This window comes from Lactuca saligna, chromosome 4 (genome assembly GCF_052625555.1).
Source record: "Lactuca saligna cultivar CGN05327 chromosome 4, ASM5262555v1, whole genome shotgun sequence".
In the NCBI taxonomy this organism is placed as follows: Eukaryota; Viridiplantae; Streptophyta; class Magnoliopsida; order Asterales; family Asteraceae; genus Lactuca; species Lactuca saligna.
Window position 1 is genome coordinate 100994214 of NC_136420.1, and position 6790 is coordinate 101001003.

Consider the following 6790-nt stretch of genomic DNA (forward strand, 5'->3'; position numbering starts at 1 on the left):
GTAAACCTTAGACCTGTTAGGTCTTGATCTAGTCATAGTTCTGTCAAAATTTTCCTATCTTGGTTGATGTAAGGCCTACTTATAGGCCATTTTCCTGAACTTGTTACATCTGTAATCCCAGTATTATTGACAGATATCTAATCATATGGAAATTATTATCCAAATGTTTCATCTTCATTTAGTCATACTATTCATTTTGTTGTTGGACTATGGGGAGTTAGTCCATGAGACACATTCATTATTCATTTATTCTTATCCATGTCGTCATCTTTTAAATGTATAGTTAAAGATGCCGCCACGCAGGAATCCCAGGCGTAACCCTAACAACGAAACACCGATACCACCACCTCAACCTCCTCAACCACCTTTTCCTTTCAATGCAACTATGTTCCAGGAAGCCTTCACAGCAGCAGTAGCAGCTGTTGTGTCAACCATCAATACTCCTGTCCCTAGTGGATTGGGAACAGGTGCACTTCCCTCAAGCCATGGCGAAAGCCATGGACACCCTCGGGAATGCACCTACAAGGACTTCACGAACGCCGAACCCCGCAACTTCAATGGAACTGGGGGTGTTATGGTGTTGAGGCAATGGATTGAAAAGATGGAATCCATCTTTGAAATTTGCGCTTGCCAGGAGGACAACAAGGTCAAGTTTGCAACTTTGTACCTTCTCTGACAGAGCACTAACATGGTGGAACAGCAATGTTAAATATCTGACTCTGGTGGTGGCATATTCCATCAACTGGGAACACTTTAAGGACATGCTGATGAGAGAGTACTGTCCTCGGGGAGAAATACAAAAACTCGAGTATGAACTCTGGAGCCTGCAAATGGTTGGATCCGACATAGGAACGTACACGAATAGGTTCTGTGATCTGGAAATCCTATGCCCTGATATGGTTGCTCTCGAAAGCAAGAAGATAGAGAGATATATCTGGGGACTGTCTCCCCAGATCCAGTCAAGTGTGTTAGCTTCCAAGCCTGTCACCTTTGATAGTGCCAAAGAGCTGGCACAATCTCTCATAGATCACAGGAAACCTCAGATACCAACAATCCCTACACCCGTACCACAAAAGTCCAACCCCGACAACAACAAGAAGGGGTGGAACAAGAGGAAAAGAGGGGCTTCACAAGAATCCTCTAAGAGACAACAACTCGTGGCAATCAATGCCGCCACGGTAACTCCCATTGTCCCTGCGAACCCCTTACCAGCAAAAACTTATGTTGGAACTCTCCTGAAGTGCACCAAGTGCAGCTTCGACTCCCAAGGACCTTGCAAGGAGATGTAGTGCTTTAACTGCAACAGGAAGGGGCACACAGTCCGTTTCTGCAGGACGCCAACAGCTCTAGCCGCCCAGGTTCCTAACACCGGTATGGGCCAAGCTTGTTATGGTTGTGGCGAAGTGGTCCACTACAAGAGGAACTGCCCTAAAGCGGGGATAGCTGGAGGAGTAAGAAGAGTTATGGCCCTGGGCCACGAGGAAGCGGTAGCTGATCCTATGATAGTTACTAGTACGTTTCTCCTCGATAACTCATACGCTTGCATACTTTTCGACAGTGGAGCAGAGAAAAGTTTCGCAAGTCACAAATTTGCACACCTGCTTAAACAAAAACCATGTGCATTAGATAACACATTCATGGTGGAAATGGCTAACGGGAAAACGGAGAGTACTAACTGCATATACATAGGTTGTACTTTAACTTTAGATAGCCATACTTTCAAGATAGACCTCATGCCGGTCCCAATTAAATGTTTCGACGTCATCATCGGCATGGATTGGTTGAGTCTTCTTCGCGCCGACATCATGTGCTTTGAAAAAGCAGTTCGTCTTAACCTTCCTAACAACGAAACATTAGTTATCTACAGTGACAAACCTAGTACAAGTCTTCGCATCATTTCGTGCATTCAAGCCCAGAAGTGCTTGCGAAAGGAATATCATGCATTCCTCGCACACGTAGTCGATACGAGTCAAGAGTTGAAAGACATTCAGAAAATCCCCGAAGTACGCGACTTTCCCGACATTTTCCCAGAAGAACTTCCCGGATTACCACCACAACACCAAGTCAAGTTCAGAATCGACTTAGTGCTAGGAGCTACTCCCGTAGCCAAATCTCCATATCGTTTGGCACCGGCCGAGATGCAGGAACTTTCCAGTCAACTTAACGAACTTCTCAAGAAAGGATTCATTAGGCCAAGCTTCTCACCATGGGGAGCACCGGTCTTGTTCGTCAAGAAGAAAAATGGATCGTTTTGCATGTGCATCGACTATAGAGAACTTAACAAGCTTACCATTAAAAATCGTTATCCTTTGCCCCGCATTGACGATTTATTTGATCAACTTCAAGGAGCCAACTACTTCTCAAAGATAGATCTACGATCCGGATATCACCAGCTACGAGTGTTAGAGCAGGATGTTCCCAAGACAGCCTTCCGAACTCGTTATGGACACTACGAGTTTGTAGTGATGTCGTTCGGATTAACTAACGCGCCCGCAGTATTCATGGATCTGATGAATAGGGTGTGTCGTCCTTACTTGGACCAGTTCGTCATCGTCTTCATTGATGACATACTCATCTACTCTCGAAGTAAGGAGGAACATAGTCAACATCTCCGTAGAGTCTTAGAAACATTGCGAGCAGAGAAGCTCTATGCGAAGTTCTCCAAGTGCGAATTTTGGATCTGACGAGTCGAATTTTTAGGCCATGTTGTTAGCGAAGAAGGAATACACGTGGAACCTTCCAAAATCAAGGCCATTGAGAACTAGTCAGCACCGAAGACACCTACAGAAATTCGTCAATTTCTAGGTCTCACTGGCTACTATCGCAAGTTCATTTAGAACATCTCCAGCATAGCGAAACCTCTTATAACCCTAACCCAGAAAGGCATGGCCTTTGACTGGGAAGAGAAATAGGAAAGAGCGTTCCAAACGCTCAAGCGAGCCTTGTGCACAACACCAATACTATCCCTCCCTGAAAGGATAGAAGACTTCGTTGTCTTTTGCGACGCATCAAACCAAGGACTCGGATGTATTCTGATGCAGCGAGGTAAAGTCATAGCCTATGCCTCGAGACAGCTGAAGACACATGAGGTTAACTACACCACCCATGATCTTTAGCTAGGAGCAGTTGTGTTTGCTCTGAAGATCTGGAGACACTACCTGTATGGTACAAAAAGCACGATCTTTACAGACCACAAGATTCTACAACACATTTTCGACCAGAAGGAGCTCAACATGAGACAACAACGGTGGGTCGAGCTACTCAGTGATTACGAGTGCGATATTTGTTATCATCTAGGTAAAGCCAATGTAGTAGCCAACGCACTAAGTCGGAAAGAATATACTGGTCGTAGAGTCAAATCTTTGACTCTAACTATCCATTCACACTTGTCCACGCAAATTAAGGAGGCTCAGCTCGACGCTTTGAAACCTGAAAATGTGGCAGGTGAATCCATGAGAGGAATGGATAAGAACTTGGAAGTCAAGGATGGCGGAGCCTTATAACTCATGGATCGGATCTGGACACTGAAACACGGTGGCTTCAGAGATTTGGTCATGATGGAAGCTCACAACACACGTTATTCCATCCACCCGGGTTCAGATAAGATGTATCTGGATCTTAAAAAGTTATACTGGTGGCCTAACATGAAAGCATATATTGCTACCTTCGTGAGTAAATGCCTTACTTGCGCAAAGGTCAAGGTCGAATACCAGAAACCCTCCGGTCTTCTACAGCAACTGGAGATACCAGAATGGAAGTGGGAGCGGATCACTATGGACTTCATAACCAAGTTTCCCAAGATGACGGGTGGAATTGATTCCATATGGGTCATCGTCGATAGACTGACCAAGTCTACACACTTCTTTCCAATCGAAGAAACAGACAAGATGGAGAAACTTACAAGAACTTACATTAGGGAGATTGTAAGACTGCACGGTGTTCCCTTATCTATTATCTCAGATAGAGATAGTAGATTCACTTCGAGGTTCTGGCAGTCATTACAAAGTTCCCTAGGAACTAGGCTGGACATGAGTACAGCCTACCATCCACAGACCGATGGGAAAAGTGAGAGAACTATCCAAACCTTAGAAGATATGTTGTGCGCCTGTGTGATTGACTTTGGGAAAGCTTGGGATACCCATTTACCCCTCGTCGAATTTTCCTACAACAACAGTTATCACACGAGCATAAAGGCAGCTCCATTTGAGGCCCTCTATGGCCGAAAGTGCAGATCCCCTCTGTGCTGGGCTGACGTGGGTAATACCCAGTTAGCTAAGGGACGAGTTCCCGAAAGCACTCTCATGGGTCCGGAGATCATTCGGGAATCGACAGAGAATATCGTTCAAATTCGTGAACGATTGAAAGCCTCTAGAGACCGACAGAAAAGATACACTGACAAGCGAAGGAAACCATTGGAATTCCAGGTGGGCGACCGAGTTCTACTGAAGGTCTCACCTTGGAAGGGCTTGATACGCTTTGGAAAGTGTGGGATGCTCAATCCAAGATACATTTAGCCTTTTGAGATTCTCACGAGAATCGGCCCTGTAGCTTTCAAACTCAATCTACCGTCCGAACTCAGTAACGTACATCCTACCTTCCACGTGTCGAACTTGAAAAAGTGTCTATCCGATGAGACTCTTGTTATTCCACTCGACGAGATCGAGATCAACGAGAGCCTCAACTTCGTGGTGGAACCAGTAGAGATCATGGACCGAGAAGTCAAGCAAACGAAACAAAGCCGTATCCCAATAGTGAAGGTTCACTGGAATGTAAAACGGGGACCTGAATTCACTTGGGAACGAGAGGATAAGATGAAACGGAAATATCCTCATCTTTTTCCTAAGTTGCCTGTAAATACTTTATTTGCTTAGGGTTTAATTTCGGGACGAAATTGCCTTTAACAGGGGGATGATGTGACAACCCGAAATTTTCATTCGGTCAAACCCTAAAAGTCAACCACTTCGTATCATAAATTAATATCATTATTTCTTATTGTAAGAAATATAAAGTTCGTTTGATTATTTATATATTATTTTTAAACGAACGGGTGAAAGAAAGTGTCGTCTCGGGTTTTAAATTTGAAAAACCGCAAACACCTTGCGTCTTAGAAACTCTCGGCCAAACTATTTCATTTGAGTCGAAAAATCATACCAAATCATAAAACTCATGCTTATCCATGAGTTTACTCCTTAAGTCTAGTCAATATGAGTTTACTCCCCATTTATCCAAAAGAGTAAACTCAAGAAAATCTCTCAAGTAGCAAACTAGAAACAATTCAAGATCTTCAAACTTGTAAGTGTTCTATCCATTTCAAGTTGATTAAACACTTAATCTAGTGTTTGTGCATCTATTCATCCATTCACTTTTGTGTTTTTTATTAGATTTCCAAAAACACCAAGAACACACACTAAGTGTTCTTGGACTTTTAGCTAAATCCAAGCTTCCTTATAGTAAGTACTTCCATCCTTGAGTCTACTTAAGCTTGTAGTACATATTAACATCAAAGAAAAGTCCCAAGAACACCAATATCAAGGTGTTCATGGTTTTGGAAGGCTCGCAAAACCGTAAACACCATTTATGGTGCAAAGTGGTGCCTTAAGGTGCCTAGATTCTTCACCATGCCTTAGCGACTTATCTAGCTTCATCCTTAACGAGTTTATCACACAAAAAGCACCAAATACTTCCATTTTTATGTGTTTACGGTTTGGGGATCTCCCAAAACCGTAAACACCCCAAAAAGTGCATAAAAGTCCCATAAAAGTTCAATGGTTATTCCTTATGTCTAAATCTAACCTAGACTATTGCCATGATTAAGCTAAGGACTTGAAAAACCCCCAAATACCAAACTTATGAGTTTAAGGTAGTAAACTCATGAGTTTAAGGTAGTAAAATCATGAGTTTAAGGTAGTAAACGCAAAGAGAAATGACCATGAGGCTGTAAACTCCTCAAAGGAGTGTAATGATGCCCTAATCTCTTCCAAAGGCCAAACCACCAAGTAGAAATGCTTCAAAGGACATGAAAAACCTCAAACCAACTTATGGTAAAAAGGAGAGGAGTTTACGACCGTAAAATCATTAGGTCAAAGTCATGAAAACCGTAAACTCCAAAGGAGTTTACCCTTAAGCCCCAAACACAATGGCAAGGTCCTTTAGCACTTAGATGCAATCCTTATGGCTTGTAGCACTTATATAAGGTGTTTTACATGCCTTAGGATGTCTTAACTTTGTCAATTTGTGGTTTAAAGTCTAATTGGATACATATATGTGTGATTATATGTTAACTAGGATCATTGAGTGTGAACAAGTCTTCACTCGTCACCTAGCAATCCTACATCATTCAGTTCATCTAAACCACCATCTACAGGTGAGTTCATACCCCTAAATCAATGTTTTAAATGATTTTAAATGCTTTAATGGGGGGGGGATACAAGTAGAAAACAACATGTTATTAAATCAGTCATATGTATTTTATAACTGTGTTTCCATCCAGTATATTTCACATACTACAAAATGTGATGCATGAAATGGTTTTCTATCTTAAAAATACTTTGTTATCAAATGTATTACTTTTGAAATGTTTATTTAAAATGACATCAAGTCACTCTTTATTATTGTTAAAAACTCTTAGATGTCTTACAAAACCATTTTTACATTTTTGAATAAAACTATACTTATACACGTATGTTTTTATATATGTATTGAGGTTATAGTTTTCATCCTTCATTTAGTTTCCCACACGCTTGTGTAGCAAGGGTGTATTAACCAACTTGAACAACCAATTACCTTCCAA